Source organism: Manis javanica, chromosome 9 (assembly GCF_040802235.1).
Source record: "Manis javanica isolate MJ-LG chromosome 9, MJ_LKY, whole genome shotgun sequence".
Classification (NCBI taxonomy): domain Eukaryota; kingdom Metazoa; phylum Chordata; class Mammalia; order Pholidota; family Manidae; genus Manis; species Manis javanica.
Window position 1 is genome coordinate 68,102,920 of NC_133164.1, and position 16,863 is coordinate 68,119,782.

At 45.4% G+C, this 16,863-nt stretch overlaps 1 protein-coding gene and 1 long non-coding RNA gene across 3 annotated transcripts in view; one reads left to right on the plus strand and one right to left on the minus strand.

The window, feature by feature from the left end:
* Positions 1–16,863, minus strand: part of GAREM1 (GRB2 associated regulator of MAPK1 subtype 1) — a 173,152-nt gene that overhangs the window by 51,712 nt on the left and 104,577 nt on the right. The gene's annotated exons all lie outside the window — the stretch shown is intronic.
* LOC140843394 (uncharacterized) lies at positions 4,270–16,080 on the plus strand. The gene is made up of 3 exons (XR_012121112.1): positions 4,270–4,381; positions 5,044–7,724; positions 10,054–16,080. It is a non-coding gene; the product is annotated as an uncharacterized lncRNA (long non-coding RNA).

Consider the following 16,863-nt stretch of genomic DNA (forward strand, 5'->3'; position numbering starts at 1 on the left):
GTTTGTGTCCACGTCGATGCCTGGTGCCGATCCAGAGGCTTATCAAGGTCTTCATCAGCATCTGGTCCACAGAAACAGAGATGGAAGCGCAATACTCTTGGCAAACACAAAACAAGGGCAAAACACAGCAAAATTCAGACATCAAGGTGGGGATGGCTCAAGATGAGAAAAATGGCTATCATTAAAACAATTAGCACTTCCGGTTCCTGAAACTGGACACCAGCTAACATGTGCGACGAGGAAGAATGACTAGCAAGTTGATGGGTTTTGTTTATGATTTTGCTGTAAAACATATAGTGTGACTGGATTAAATGTCTCTGAGGCTGCATGCTTGGTAAGAAACGTACATGTCAGTTAAATATGTTTGTGTAACTGTTTACATATGCTCAGTGAGCAAGATATTGCTGAGGCTTAGTTTGTGTTAACAGGGGCAGTGTGAGTAGTGAACAAGAGCCCAGCTCAGGAGCAGGCTGACCTGGCTTTAGGCCTCTGCACTGCCCAGCAGGAGATGTGTGACCTGGGAAAGGACATCTCTCTGGTTTCAGTTTCCTCACCTATAAAACAGGATGATGATACATATTTCATGCAACTGTTGCAAGGATTAAATTAAACGGAAAAAATCCTTAAACTATACAATAAAGAGCAGTTCTTAATATTGTTTATCATCAGGATTCGATAACAGAATTAAAAATGAGGGCCAAATTATTATTCCTTTCTATTTTAACCATTAGTCAAAATAATGTAACAATTCAAAGAATATTTATTTACATACTACTTTATTCAAGGCACGGTGCAAAGTGCTAAAGACATTTCAGGTACTCAGAGATTACTGGGCAGAAAAATACTTAGAAATCTCTGTTTCTTTGTCTTTAATTTACATATGTTTAAATTTTTCCAATGCCTATACGATTTTTAAGACAGGAATTCTTAGGGTAGCATTTTTATTTTGCATGCCCTGTAAATAATTCATAAGTCCAAAACAATTGAAAAGTGGATAAACCAAACCTGAAGAGACAGAATGAATGGGCCTGAATTTATGCCGGCTGATAAGGACAGCTCCCTGCAGGGAGAGGAGACCATGTCAGCAAGGAAGGGTTGCTTTGGGCAGTGACGCAGCATTTCCACCTGACACTTTCCAAGGCAGGGCCAGGGTGCGTTGACATTGTTTCCAGTAATGTTACTTCTGCTGCTCATCAAGTGGCAGCTTATAGTTCTGGCCTTCCAGAGTCCTTTCAGCTTACACAAACGCGTTTGTGGAATGAATGAGATTAGAAAGGGTCAGGGAAGTGCAGAAAGTCTTTCAGCTCTATAACAAAGACTGGGGAAGACTGTTTAGTCTCTGGCGTTGCTGGAACTGGCTCATTTAAACTGAGTAGAATCCCTTCCTGATGCCACCTGGTGGCAGGTGAGGACTGTAGAAGCAGAACTCTGGTGAGACGATTTTAAAACTACGGATTTCTATTCAGTGAGGGTTATTATGGGAAAAGTTGACAGACAGGAATAGAACAGAGGATGCTTACAAAGGCTTAAACTGGAAAGAGACTGATAACTGAGCTACTCAACAAAATTCTGCAAATCATCAAAAAAAGACACTCCCGCCAGTACAATGGCCCAAGAATATGAACAGGAATTTAGTAAGGAGGCTATCCTAAAGACTAGTAAGATTGTGATGAGGAGCTGAATAGTGAAATAAATGTAAACTAAGGGCTATTACCTCCCTCCAACTGCACAGCAAATTGTAATTTCCTGAAGTGGGGAAGGAGCCCGTTGGGCTGTGTGTGGATGGAGGCTGGACAGCCATCCTGGAGAGTGACCTGGCACCGTGCAGCCAAATAAACTCTATACACTTCTAAGGCCCAGCAATCCCAGTTCTGTGCATGCATCCCAAAGAGACGTTCACATGGGACTGTAGGGGCATGCACGAGGAGCAAGATTTCTGCAGCCACCCCTAGGAGACACACAGACACCAACTATAAGAATGGCTTTTAAACATAATGGATCTTTCAAACCCTGTCCTGAATGAAAAAAAAGAAAAAGAAATATGAGATTTAAAACACAATACAATTTATGTAAATTTAAAATATCTGCACACAAAGCATGGTGCTTTTGTAAAAACATCCAAGGGAAAAATCCAAAGGAAAGGTGCAATATACACACATTGAAATGGTTGGGGGTAGGGGTAGGATGGGCTATCAGGCTGAAACAGAATAAAATCAAATCTTCCCCACACATTTATTTCTAGAGAAAAAAACCCTGCCACTAGTATTCCTAACACTCATTAGTATATTGGGAAGGAAAGAGAAAAGGGAAGAATGAAAGAGGTTAAAAGAAGGAAAGAAGGGAAAATCTTGATCAGGCCACGCATTGGCTCTGAGCAAATTAAACTATTCTTTATTGAAACAACAGCTGCCTTCCAGCGCACTCTTCAAAAATCCTATATGGGCCCCCGCAGAGGTATACTCTGACATAACTACACCCTAGCCTTTGAAGTGAACAGGAAATACCTCTCATTCTGATCAAGTGCTCTAAGCTTATAAAAATTCTGTTCTTCTGTTTTATCAATTCCAGTAAATTGATGTCCAACAGAAAACTCTAGGTTCTCCACCAACTTCAATTATATCCCCATTCATTTTGGGGGTAGAATCTACATGATCTCAGATGAGTTCTTCTCTACATTTAAAAAACCCACAAAGAATGGTTTTGGAATTACAACCCTTTCTGTTATATGGTACCTGTACCTGTAAGAACTTCTCAAGTGGTTTCAGAGGCTGTGAAGATTTTAACGGTGCTCCACATACACCACAGATTCCTAACCGGACTGAGATTACCAGTCATATGGAAGTAAGAGAAAGCTGATTAGCATAGCTACCAGAGGTGTATCCAAACAGACATTAATCTGTTACACATACCACTGTGTAAGAATGCATGTGGGCACAATAGTGGACGTACAATCTTACTGTGGAAGCAAAATATTAATACATGAAATAAGAAAACACAGCAATACACCATTAAGTGCAAAAGGAGGTGATACACCAGGGGTCTCACACTAGTGTCGGGATCACCTGGAAGTCCCATTAAAATACATTGCTGGCCGCACCCCCATCGGACCCTGCCTCACAGGGCGGGAACCTGGCCCCCGAATCTCTAACAAGTTTCCAGGCGAGGCTGCTCCACTGAGCCCACTCTGAGCTCCTGGCAGGACTGGCACACACTTTTCAGGGAAAGCCAACCATGGGGCACAGCTGGGGCCCAGGGGACATTGGGACACTAAGGACACCCTGAAGGTGAGCTGGGCTTCAGATGATGAGAGAATGTGGAGGTGGAAGAGTGAGGGGAGCAAACGCAGGTGGTGAGAATACCTGAGCACAGGTAGAGCTGTGGGTTTGGAGGAGCAGCCACGCAGCCTGATGGGCTGGACAGGCAGGCCCAGTGTGAGCAGAGGACTGTGGCCTCCTTCCACTTGTGCAGCCTGCATTTACTATCTACTCAGAAGGTCGGGAGACAGGCCAGCTAAGAGATCCCACCAGCGAGGGCTTCGGCCTGCCTGGACCTTCCGCAGCACCTACCACGATGCCAATCAAATAACCATGAACGGAGTTGTGCAAAGTGCATCTCTGCCGGCCACGTGTCAGAGCTGGGGCTGTGTTTCTCGCACGGTGCCCAGCGTGGCTCTGCAGAACGAGCCCACGAGCGAGCACGGTGTGCAGACCACAGACCCACACTGCTTGGGGCGCAGCCAATCTGCGGGCTCTGCTCCAGTGCTCCTCGTGGCCCAGGAACAGGGCCAGCACTGAGCGGTGTGTCCCCCCGGTCCGCGGGCCCAGCCAAAGGTGGATAGTGCAGGCGCTGCACACCAGGATCAAGTCTTACCGGTCCGAGGAGGGGCGGGTACTCCGGGAAAAGGGAGAGAGGGTACTCAGTCCCCAGCCACAGAATCCCAAGGGAGACGCGCACCCCCCTCTTACTCCCCCCGGCGGCAGCCTAGATTGATGACCCGTTACCCGGACTCTGCAGCCCCCCGGCAGTCCTGTGAGGTGTGGAGAGGGCAAAGGGCCGCCTGCTGCCCTCCGGGAGGCAGGGCTTCTCCTGCTGGCCTCCTGATGGGTGCTGTGAGGACTCACGGGAAGGAGTCCGTTACCGGGTCGCGAGGCCTGGCATTCCGAGTGTGGCGCGTGGAGGCCTCTGCCTCTGGGCCCTCCGTGCTCGCCCTTCGGGGTGAGCCCCGGTGCTGCAGGGCTCTACGTGGAGAGCGCGAGGCGGCTGGGGCTGTGAGTGGCCACCACCGGCGTCCGGGGCAGGGACTGAAATGACAGCGACGACATAGACTGACCAGAGGAAGATCTAGCTTGAGGATGGTGGGGGGAAAGCATTTTCTTCGGAGGTGAGCTGAGAGGATAACGGGACAGTGGAAGTGTGTTCAGTGGGCAGCTGACTCTGGGGCGACGTAAGTCACGGGTGGACAGTCAGACCCGAGGAGGTGCCAGGGCTGCTGGGAGGGTGGAGGGCAGAGGCACACGGATGGGGGAGCGAGGTCAGCACCATCGGGCTGAACCAAAGGGCAGAGGCAGCCTCGGGCAGACGGAGGGAAGCCGGGAGGGGGACCGTCGGGGAGAGAGGGGAGAGCTTCAGGCACAGTTCCCGCGGATGCCTGGCGCGTCAGAGTCTAGAGGAGAAATGGGGGAAGTGCCGACCAGGGAGACGGGGGAAGCCGGGGAGGCCGAAAAACCGAGGAGACCGGGGAGGCCGGGGAGACGGGGAGACTGGGGCCCCCACGGACGTAGCGATGATCCATTCTCAAAATATGGAAGTTCTTGAGGAACTTACATTATTTTGGGGGTAGGTATACAAACCCCACTGAAGTGGGGACCTAGGCTGCCTTTTTTTATTCTGAAGAGCCCCCAGCACTGCAGGCCCATGTGATTCCCCGCGAAGAGGTGGCTGCACGGTGACAGTCTCGTGCTCTGCACCGCTAGCTGCTCCGAATACTCTTCCTGGCTGACACTCCATCCGAGGTTGATTGTTTTTTTTTGATATTACCCCTAGGTGTTCACAACTGGTGTAAATGACCGGGAGGGTTGGGAAGCAGCTGTGACTAGCTGGAAGGAAGGACTCAGATCTCTGCACCGGCTCATGCACGATCTGTAGAGAGGAGCAAAGACCTCTCTCGCCTCCCCTCGACGTGACAGCGTCATGAGCACACAGGCCGGCCCTGCGGGGCGTGAGCAGATGGTTCCGGGCAGGCCTCACCAGGACGCTGGGGGCCATGTTGTACACCCAGCGGTTAAGAACATTGTGAAATTACAGTTGGAAAGCAGCAGGTGTTTGGAGAGGAGAAAGAGCAAAAACCCACACAAACTATAACTGAGCCAAATGCTTCAATTTTAACCACTTTCCCATCAGAAAAATCTGTAAGAGAAGAGAGAGCTTTACAGAAGGCTTAGTCGACCAGACCCCAAGGGGTACAGATTTCTGAGGTGGTTCTAATGAGTGATGAGAAAGCCCAGATGTAAATTTAGACCCACTGGGAACAGCGTGGAGACAGATGACACCCTGAGATGTCAGAATTGTTGTTTTTGTGAAAATAAAATCTGCTGTCAGGTTTTTATTTACCCAAACCGGTTACCTTAAAGGAAAAATAAATAGAAAGTGTAAATACTCTAGAACAGCCTCATAATAGGGGGGAAGATGGAAAAGTGAGAGCAAGGGCGCTCTTGGTATTTTTCCAGTCCAATTAACATACGCAGAGGAAAGGTCCGGCTTTCTGTGACAGAAGAGAGCTTGGGGTCCATCTGGGAAGAGGGGGACAAGGGGGCAGGAGGCGGGAGTCTGGCAGTGAAAGATGGTGCTGCTTCAGAGGGCATAGGCTGTCCAGTCTGGCATAACCTATTACTCGGCTTTTTGCTGGTGTTTTGGTCACTTATTAACATCACCTTTGACAAAAACTAAGGAAATGCCGATTGTGTCTTCTAAAACGTTTTGTCTCTTGAGCTAAATAAAAGGCTATGACTTCTCCTCCCTTTCTCAGTGAAAATCCTGTAATTCTTTCTATTTATCTCCTCTCAGTAGACGCGGGGAACAGGTTTGGGTAGCAGATGTGTGGGAGCCATCAGGAAAGCCGACAGACTACTGGGACACCTGCTACAGAGGGTGGCTTGGTATCACTCTATCGCTGCGGGCTGATGCCCACTCAGACTGCGGAGCAAGCTCTTTCGCCCACTCTTTCCTTCCACCTCAAATATAGCCACCTCCCCCACTGCCTATTTTCAAGTTGGCAAAATGATTAATGACCCAGGCAAGAACTTAATTTCCTGCCCAGTAGTACAAGGCTGATTTCCGATAAAAGAACTCACTCAGGACGACTACTTCCTCTCCATAGCCTCTAATCTTTTATTCAATTGTGGGCATTGTTCCCTTAGTGTGAAAGCAGAATCAATTTTGAACTTCCATTTGGTGAATATTCCAAAGAATCACAGAATGCTAAGGTTGGAAGGGTCCTTAAAGGCCATGTAATTCGACTTCTTCTTTTCTTGTAATTCAGGCAGGCCTCAGGATGCAGGCTTTGACCCCATCTTCTGTGTGCACATGGTCAGGCAGCAAGCGAAGAGGGAATCACTATCGTTAACACACACAGCTTGGGCCCTCACTGGTCTCATTAAGGAGTTACCTTTAATGAAACAGTCTATTTTGAACTGTGATCACCATGGGAGAATATTTCTGCAATTACGTGCTCAGGCAAAACACAATCAAAACAAGTGTCAGTGAAATCCTTCAGATGCAGCCACACAATTACCACATTCAATTACCCTAGGACTCCTTAAATACTCATGGCGATGTAATGCCTTGTCCCAATTTGAACCACATGTATTCATTTCTTGTCTTTATTTCTCAAGAGTGCTTGATAGATAACTCCACTGTTTTCTGTGAAATTAATTCTGAAAAGTAGAGGTTCCTTAACAAGATGCTAATAACAGCATAATACAATACCTTCTTTCGATGCATGATTTCTTATAAACAATTCAACCTACAATTCAGGAAATGCTTTCTGGGTTGATGCCTAAATAATCTGAAATTCACAAGTGAGTCTATCACACGGGAAGGAATGGGTTGGGCTGACCATGGCTGAGGGAAGGCCGAGTGGCCACAGCAAGGGGCTGTTGTAAGCAGTGGACATTAGCTGCAGAAAGAGTAACAAACATGGAGTTGAAAGACCGCAGGGTACATCCAGTTCCACTCACCAGCTTTGTGCCCTCCCCTAGTGTTTTTTATTTTGAGGCTCCCAAGTTTCCTTGTCTGTTAAACAAGCAATAATTGAAGCACGCTGGATTAAAGGTCTCATTCAATAGTGTGTATGATCACAGAGCCCAGCGATCATGTTGCTCTATAAACACTTGTCAAATCTAAATATCCCCATGTCCTCAGATTACACCTTCCTCTCTGTTCAAACTTCTTGACTGCCATAACAAATGCAAACACAGGGGTCTATATCATTTCATTGTTAAAAGTTAGAATGCAGCGACCACAGGCTCCAGCAAGTCAAATGTGTCTTGGTGACCTGTTCCCCACTCAGTGCTCTGATGAGCTAAAAATCACATTCGGGTCATAAACAGCCACAGAACTTCATGACATCAGCCTGAACATTGCAATGAGGTGAAGCTTCAAGACTAGGAAAAGCAACAGAGTAAGACCAGATGAGCCCCACTCAGCAGCAGCAAGACCTCAGACAGGTGACTTGACTTCCCTGGGACTCACCTTCCCCACCCGTCTGATGAGAACCCTGCCAGAGACCTCACAGGTCGTTAGGAGGATGACACATATTAACAGATGTGTATAACACAGCCAGGTACAGTCAGTTCCCTGACTCAGAGTAGGTGACTAAGAATGGCAGTTGCTAAAAATATGTGGTCCAGGGGTCTTTAGATAAATACTATGCCTCTTTCCCACTTATTTTATAAAACAGTAATGACACCAGCTGTTCCACCTGCTGGTTTGAGATCTGTGAAGGTGAGATAATGAGATGAGTTTCCATATTCAAGGCAAAAACACATTACATTCTGATATTGTCTTTGGGAAATCAGTCCTTGGAAAACAAGTTTTATTTTTAATGGTTTGTTTTCTAGCTCTAAGAAGTTTACAAAGGTGCCAGAATTGGGACTAACTAAGGCATATGTGATTATGTTGTGCAAGACCAAGTGGAGCTTGGGCTATGAACTTAGACTTCATTCACACCAGCTGAGGCTGATGATGTACGCAGGGAAACATTTTGAAAAATTACAATATTTACATAAGCATGGCCAACGTTTTGCATACAATTCAGTATCTGGTCTATGAGCTTGAAAGAGGTGCTCAGAAATATTCTGTAGCCCTGTGTGCTAGTTCTCAGCTTCCCACCTAAGGTGAGATTACTGCCTGAGGCATCTTGATTCCCATCTACATTAGTCAAAGGAGAGAAGGACAACTTCACACTCGCGACCTTTGAGATCTAGATGATCTAAGGCAGAAAGTCATGCTTTCGAAACTAAAGTCTTGACCACACTTAATATGATAATGAGTAGGGACAAGAACCTTCAAAATGGCCAAAAGCTAGAAGATATTTCCGAGGGCTATAGAATGTCTTAGCAGGATGTTATTTCCTACTGAAAACTCAGTTTGTGCTCCAAGCTTTCCCAACCTAAAATTAGTGTCTGGTCTGCTCAGTTGTCACCCAGAGAACTCTGCCAGTCTGCCAACTGGATGGCACTTCCACCCAGCTGGCTCCCTGAGACAGTGTTTTGAACCTCCTTGGTTGAAAGCAAAACACATTAGCTAACTAACCAAACAAATCGGAAGGAGGCGTAATACAGGAGTCAGACCAGGCAGACCCGGCGACAGGGGATGCTCGTTGGTGCTATTCTGCAGCAGGGAGGGTGCCCAGCAAGTGGAGGAGGTGGTTTCTTTAAAGTTCCCATCCTTAGTCGTCCATCAGTACAGTCACCAAAGACGCAGAACTAGAAAGAAAAGGATTGCAAACCTAAATACCTCTAGCCTCAAATGCCCACAATCCCGGAGTTCAAATAAGCCATATAATCTGGTACATTTTAAAATTCCTTCTCTCCTGAATTCAGGTAGGAGTTGTGTAAATATTCATTTTTGAGTTCATTTACATTCCTTCTCTCTCTCTCTCTTCCTCCTCCTTTAGAAATAAGGTGTTTTGGCGTAGATAGATAGGAGATGGGAAAGGCTTCATTTAAAATGACAAGACCCAGGCTCAACCCAGCCATGTAACAGCCATGGATTAGGCGTGGAGCCTCATGCTGTGAGCCTCTTCTTCTCTAAAATGGAAATGAACCATGAGATTCTGGTTCAAAGTACATGCACTTTGCTTTTGAAAGGCAATGCAACCTGCCACACTGGACGAGGAGACCGTGATGCTGAGCTCCTGTAAAGCAGCAGAGCTCAGTGAGCGGACAGCAGAGGCCCTGGAGCTTTAAGGCTCTCAGGATGTGGGGTGTTTTGGGCACTTCACATCTAAGCTCTATATGATCAGACTAACATCCGAACCTTACACAGAAGCCGTCTCTTACAGACTTGCGGCATTCCATAGCTTTCCTGGAGCAGGCCAGCAGCAGAGCACACCAGCCTACTGGGTGTGACAATTAGTTTTGTGTCAGCTTAGCTTGGCCACGGTTCCCAGATATTTGGTCAAACACTATTCTGGGTCTTTCTATGAAGGTATTTTTTGGGATGGGATTAACATTTAAATCAGTAGGCTGTGAGTAAAGCAGACTGCCCTCCATGTGAGGGTGGGCCTCATTTACCCGGTTGAGGGCCTTACGAAAGAGACGGAGGCTCCCGAGGAAGCGGGGATCCTGCCAACAGACCGCCTTTGGGCTCGGACTGCCGCTCTGCCCCACACCTCCAGCCTGCTGGCTTCCCCTGCAGCTTCTGGACTTGCCAAGCTCCACAAATGCCTGAGTTAATTCCTTAAAATCAACAACCAATCAATAAACCTCTTTCTCCCTCCCTATGTCTATGTGTGTATATTGTATTTCATACTGTCCTTTGCTTCCACTCCAGTTGCTGAATTTGGTCCTGTGGCCTACGATGAAGGGCTGAAGAAACACAGCTTCCACGGTGCCTGCATATGTGTTCCGTGAAGGTGCTGTTCAGTGATGCGGGGAGATCTTGGATGGCAGAAGGGACGCTTCTGCACAGAGCAGCTTCTCTGAAGGGCCTCTGAGAGAAACTTCTGGAACAAAGTGCTCAAGCAGCCGAGATGGAGTTACCAATGGCAGGGATCTGTCACAGAGTCTTGTGGGCAGAATTCCCTCCAGATATTCTTGGACCTCTTTGTTCCCCTTCTCTTTAAAACTTCCTCTTAACTTTTCAAATGTGTTGTAAAGGCAAAACATATTCATTGTAACTACTCAGTAACAGGGAGGAAAATAAATAACAGCAGCACATTCATAGCACTCACGGGGGCCAGGAACTTTCCAAATGCTTCCATGTTCATACTATCATTTGTGTTGAGGTACAAAGAGGTTAAGGCTAAAAAGCCTATCTGGGGCAGATAGGCTTTTAAAATATCTGTTGTCAAGCTAGTATGTCCTAAACTACACGCCTGGGTAGCTGAGGCCAAACAGGCAAAGCACTGGCCTCCTGGGCTTGACATGCTCTTCCCAGAGGACTTCAGCCTTGGCCTGGGCCACCCCAGCCACGCCTTCAGTCTCCATGTGTCCTGGATCCTGGGCCACCCCAACTATGCCTTCAGTGCTCACGTATCCCAGTCAATCTCCTGAGCCCTGTCTGCCTTGAGTGTCCACTGGACAATTCCTTGAGGATGCCTCACAGGCACTTAACATGTACAAATCTCATTTCATAGTATTTCTCTCTAAATCTGGTCGTTACTCCGTGTCTTGACTTCTCAAATGGACATTTCAATACACAAAATAATACAAGCCCGGAACCCGGAAGTCAACTCCATCATCACTGGAAGGCTGTGCACTGCTCAGTCTTGCAGCATCACTACTTGTTCCGTCTGAATGTTTCCCGAAGCCGCTTCTTCTGCTCCACATCTGCGGCCTGGGTTCTGGCCCTGGGCAGTTCTCCTCTCTGGCTCCGAGCTCCACCCGTCCACTCACCACACTGGTATTGGAATGACTGCTCAAAACGCAACCTAATGCTATAGTCATGGCCTTGGCTAAAATCCTGCACTTCCTCCTCAAAGACATCTGGACACAATTCAAAATCCTTGGCAGAAATGACAACATCCTCTAAAATGTGGCTGCTCTCCTCTCCAGGGTCACTCCTGCCAGGTCCTCCCGAGCCTGGAGTCTCTCCTCCACCCCAAGTGCGCTCACATCTGTGGAACACCCTCTCCTTCTCAGTCTGGCCACTGCTGGGCTAGGCCCTGGGGACCGAACGGTGAGTGACGTAGGACAGTCCTGGCCTCTTAGAGGTTCTAGTTAAGTGGTGGGGCAGACAGGGTGTTGGCCATTAAACAGTGGCTCAAACAAGTATGTAATTACAACTGGGATAAAGGTTATGAAGTCAGGGGTTCTGACCTTTCTAAGGGGCCCAGAAAAGGTGTGCAGAGGAAGAGGAAGAAAAGCAGCCGAGATGGAGTTACCAATGGCAGGGATCTGTCACAGAGTCTTGTGGGCAGAATTCCCTCCAGATATTCTTGGACCTCTTTGTTCCCCTTCTCTTTAAAACTTCCTCTTAACTTTTCAAATGTGTTGTAAAGGCAAAACATATTCATTGTAACTACTCAGTAACAGGGAGGAAAATAAATAACAGCAGCACATTCATAGCACTCACGGGGGCCAGGAACTTTCCAAATGCTTCCATGTTCATACTATCATTTGTGTTGAGGTACAAAGAGGTTAAGGCTAAATAACATGTCCAAGGTCACATAGTTACCAAGGGAGTGCGGGACACAGACCTGTAGTAATCTAGACCCAAGTAGTCTAGACCTGGAGTGTGGCTCTTAGCAGGGGTCACCTTTGGCCCACCTCCAATCTCCCAGGTCTAAAGTGCTTTACATACGTTTGTATAGGTCTTTCTGTGTTCAAATACAAAAAAATCAACCAGACAAAAGAAAGGTGACATAGTTTGAAATTCTTTTCTTACAAAAAGGAAATGTTTACATTTCTCTTAACAGCAATGGGGAAGCCATTGAATTTGTTTTTTAACATAGCAGTAAAGCGACCAGACTTGCATTTTAAAAAGATTCTCCTACTCTGGCTCCCAAATGAAGAACAGGGTTGGGTGGGATAGGGCAGAGAGATGGAGGCATGAAGAGACCTGTCAGGTGCCTCCAGTCACCCTTTGGGCATACTGTGGCATCCTGCAGGGTTCCCTTATCCTCATCTGCCAATGGGCATTCAGGTGGCTTCCATGTTTTGCCTCTTGTGGACAGTACTGCAGTGAGCACCGGAGGGCTAGTATTTCTTCAAGATCCCAACTTCAATCTTTGGATAAACACCAGAAGTGGGACTGCTGGGTCATATGGTAGTTCTATTTCTGATGTACTGAGGACTCTTTATACCATTTTCTACTGGGCCACACATTCTGCATCCCATGAACAGGGTACAAGGGTTCCAGCTACTCCATGTCCGTGCCACGGACTTGTCTACTGTTTTTACATAACAGCCGTCCTAACATTAGGGCATCAGGGGATTGCTCAGTGTGGCTTTGATTTGCATTTCTCTGATGGTGAGTGACATTATCTTTTCATATACCTGTTGGACATTTGGGGAAAAGCCTATTCAAATCTTTAGCCCATTTTTAAATCAGGTTTCTTGCCATTGAGTTGTAAGAGTTCCTTATATATTTTGGAAATCAACCCTTAATCTGATACATGGCTTGCAAATATTTTTTCCCACTTTGTAAGGTGTCTTTTCATTCTGTTGATAGTGTCTGCTGTGCAGAAGCTTTTCAGTCTGCTGTTGTCCCACTCACCTATTTGTGCCTTTGTTGTCTGTCTGTACTTTTGGTGTCATATCCATGAAATCATTGCTAAGACCAATGTTCAAAAGCTTTTTCTAGGGGTTTTACAGTTTCAGGTCTTATGTTAAAGTCTTTAATTCAATTTGAGTTGAGTTTTGTGCATGGTGTAAGGTAAGGGTCTGATTTCATTCTTTTGCATGTGGATATCTAGTTTTCCCAGCATGGTCTGTTGTAGATGCTCTCCTTTACCCTTTGGGTATTCTTGGCACCCTTGCCAAACATCAATTAATTTTATGTGCATGGGTTTATTTCTAGGCTCTCTGTTTGGTTCAGTTGGCCTGTATGTTTGTCTTTACATCAGGGCCATACTATTTAATTACTGTAGCTTTGTAATACATTTTGAAATCAGGCTGTGAGATCCAGCTTTGCTCTTCCTTCTAAAGACTGATTTGGCTCCATGGTCTTTTGTGGCCCCACATGAATTTTAGAATTTCTCATTAGAGTATTTTTAAACCAAGCTAGTTAACAGAGAGCCAAACCAAACCTGCACTTCATGTAATCAATCTCCTCTGTTCCACACTGCTATATATTTTAGTATGACTCGTTCCTGTTTGTCTAACATGCTGTGTATTGTAGTATGACTTGTTACCATCTGTCTAACATGGGTGTGTGCTGTCTTCCTAGGGAGGAGAGGCTGCCATCTTCAGGGTTATCTAGCTGTGTTGAGAGTCAGGATGCACAGCCAATCGTCAGCAAGCCATGCAGCCCAGCAGCTGCTGAGGGGGCAGTCCAGGGCACACACTGGCACCCCTACTCCCAGCCCTTCTCCCAAAGCCTGAGCACAGAGGGCTGCTGCCTGGTCCCCTTCCATCCCAGTACTGGGGCGTGGGGTTTCTCCAGTCCCCTCCTGGGCACGCTGGCAGTCTTTGGATGGCTTCCTGCTCGTTCTGCCAAGGCTCAGGTCTCCAGGAGCCTCGTGCATCCCGCTCCGGTCTTCTCACATCCTGCCCTGCAGGAGGTTCTTGGAGATGCCCAGCTTGGCAGCTGTTATTAATAACACCTCTGCATTGTATTCACACAACCATGCTGCCTTGCCCATCCCACCTCCAGACCCAGTCTTCCAGATTGTTTCTTTTGGATTTGATCTCTTTTTGGGCCCAGCTATCCAATTGGCCTTAGATCAAATACATTTTTGTTGAAAACTGGTCCTGAACTGCTGGGGTGTTCTTGGAAATTATAAAAAATTTTATCTAATTAAGCTAAATGGGGAAAAATACTTACTATGCTGAGTAAATAGTAATTTACTATATCTAGAAATGCCCAATTACTTGAATTATTTTTTAGAAATTAAATTACATGGATAAAAATTACGGTTAAAAGGATTTCTGACATAAAATCCATTTTCAAAATAAAACACTACCATATGATAAAACATGCATATATACTTAAACATAAATTTGTAATAATGAAGTGGCAGGTCAGACAGCTGGTCAACAGTCTACAATAAAAGTCTAGCAAGTCAGACGAGCAAAATATACGAGCAAATCTAACATGTGCACAAAGTATAGTTAACTCTCAATTACCCAGAGAAAGACTAATTATGTAGTTATGGCATTTGTAAAAAGGTTAAAAATGACTACAAATTAATGAAATGTCTATGTGCTGGAAGGCCACTGTTAGGAATCCAGTATTATTACCATAGCATGGAAAGTCTTCTCCAACAACCATATTTCAACTAATTAAATTCTTGAAATCTAAACCAATGCTAAAATTTGGCAAAAACTTTTCACTGGTATGTTAAAATACTCAATGATAAGCCAGTAGAAAAAAATATTATGACATGAAAAAAGATAAAAGACAAATTAATTCCATTTTAATCTATACTGAGTTCTTCAAGTAGACTACCAAATAGGGAAACCATTAAGAAGCCATCTCACTACAAACTTGATAAGGCAATGCTAATTTGATTAAATACAGGAAATGGCAGTTTCTGGTTAAATCTGCTCAAACAAAAAATGCTTATTTGACTCTTAGGATGAAAAGTAACTAACGCATTTCTGTCTGGGATTCACACTGCCAAGCTGATGAAAATGACACTGGGGGCACCTGGCCTGGGTCAGAATCAGGCGGCGAGGGCACTGCTGGCCCAGGCATCCAGAGGCGGGACCCGGCCTGCCAAGGCCGAGAGCATGTGGTGCACAGATTAGTCCTCTCCCCAGCCTCAACACGGGCTGTGCTCTCTACTGAGATCATAGTCTACTTTACACTTAGGTTATAGTTAGATTATATTGTCTGCTTTATACTGTATCCTGGACTGGTTTTTATTTTAATTCTGACTTGGGTTAAAGTCTGGGAGTCCCACATAAGTTGCCCTGTTTATCAAAAGCTGACAACAATATCAACATCAATATATTAATTAATTATAAACATAACTGAAAAAGATGCAGAGTCAAGCAAGTACAGAATTTAAATGTAACAATGAGATACAAACATTTAGGTGTATCTTCACACAAAATAAAATGATTGACTTAACTGGCTTAGACTTATCAATACAAACTCTTAATATACCTGGACCATCTTTTTATGAGCATTCCTTTAAGTATTCTGCAAACGCTTCACCAATATAAAGCAAATCCTCTTATAAAGTGTTAGGTATTACTAGAGGAAAAGTGTGTCTAAGTCCTGGTTGATGGCTCTTTTGTTCTGGACCATAAATTAAAATAACATTCCAATACAGCCATAGGATTCGGGCTCTTCTCTGGTGGCAGGAGAGCCCACGGTTTGTTATTCTGCTTATTTTTTAGTGTATTAATATTATGGGAACCAGAAAAATGACTGACTCATTACTCCTGATTGTGTTTCATATGTTGAAAGTGAAGGGACATGGAAATCATTGGATTTTTGAGAACTTAATAGCATTTAATTCAAGAATTTATTTAATAAAGTTCCTCCAAACACAAACTTAACATCAGATGTTTACAAAGCAGAGTTGACTGCGAGGGAGGGAATGCCTTGCAGACAGCAGCAGATCTGAAAAGACCCTCCCACAGGGAAGGAGGCTGACACCAGGGTTAAAGGGGACGGGGGAGACATGGAGTCAGCACCATCTCAGTTCAACTGGATCTCAGTCTTGGCTTGGTTCTTGCTACATGCCTGTTCGGAAACAGAATTTGGAGAAGCCTTAATACAAACTTGCCCCAAGACACCTGGTCTGAGGCCTTTAATTTACGGAAATATGCATACATTGCATCCCCAGCTGCTAGCAGTCTGCATACAAGAATAAGAAAACAAGTGATTTAAGACAATTAAGGATAAAAGAAAGAGTTGAGAGAATAAAAATTGAAGTTTGGAACAAGAACATTAAAAACCAACATAGCTGCAAGTCTGGTCTATGGGAAGTACTGTTCTGCAGCCAAGGGAATTGCCTCCTGTCCTTGTTGAGTAGGGTCCCTGGACTACCCCAGTTGCTTAGGAACCATAGGAACAAAAGGGAGCTCATTTTGGAAATAAGGAGAAAAGAGAAATTTTAAAAGGAACCAAACGCAGAAAAACAATCTTTTCAAAGGCAAACTGAGGGACCTAATTAATGTATTAATTAGATAATAGAGAATGAATTTGGGTCAATTTGGGAAGACTTATGAAGAAAAGGAATTTTTCTTCTTTGAGAAGTGCCATAGGATGTGCAAGACAAACAACTTTAACTTCAAATCACAGAAAGACCAAATCCATGTCAATTATAAAAATATTTAGTATTTTGTGCAATGTATACAAGGGGAAAAAGTACAACAGGGTTCCTGAGACAGTTCCCCCCGTGGAGAGACAGTAGTCATGTCTGACAAACACACGTGTGGCTCAGCAGGTGCCTTGGCCAGGTGCCTTCTGCAGGGGCCTCTTTGAGCCAGGTAACTCTCTCATTTGTTTGAAGGCCTCTGTGGT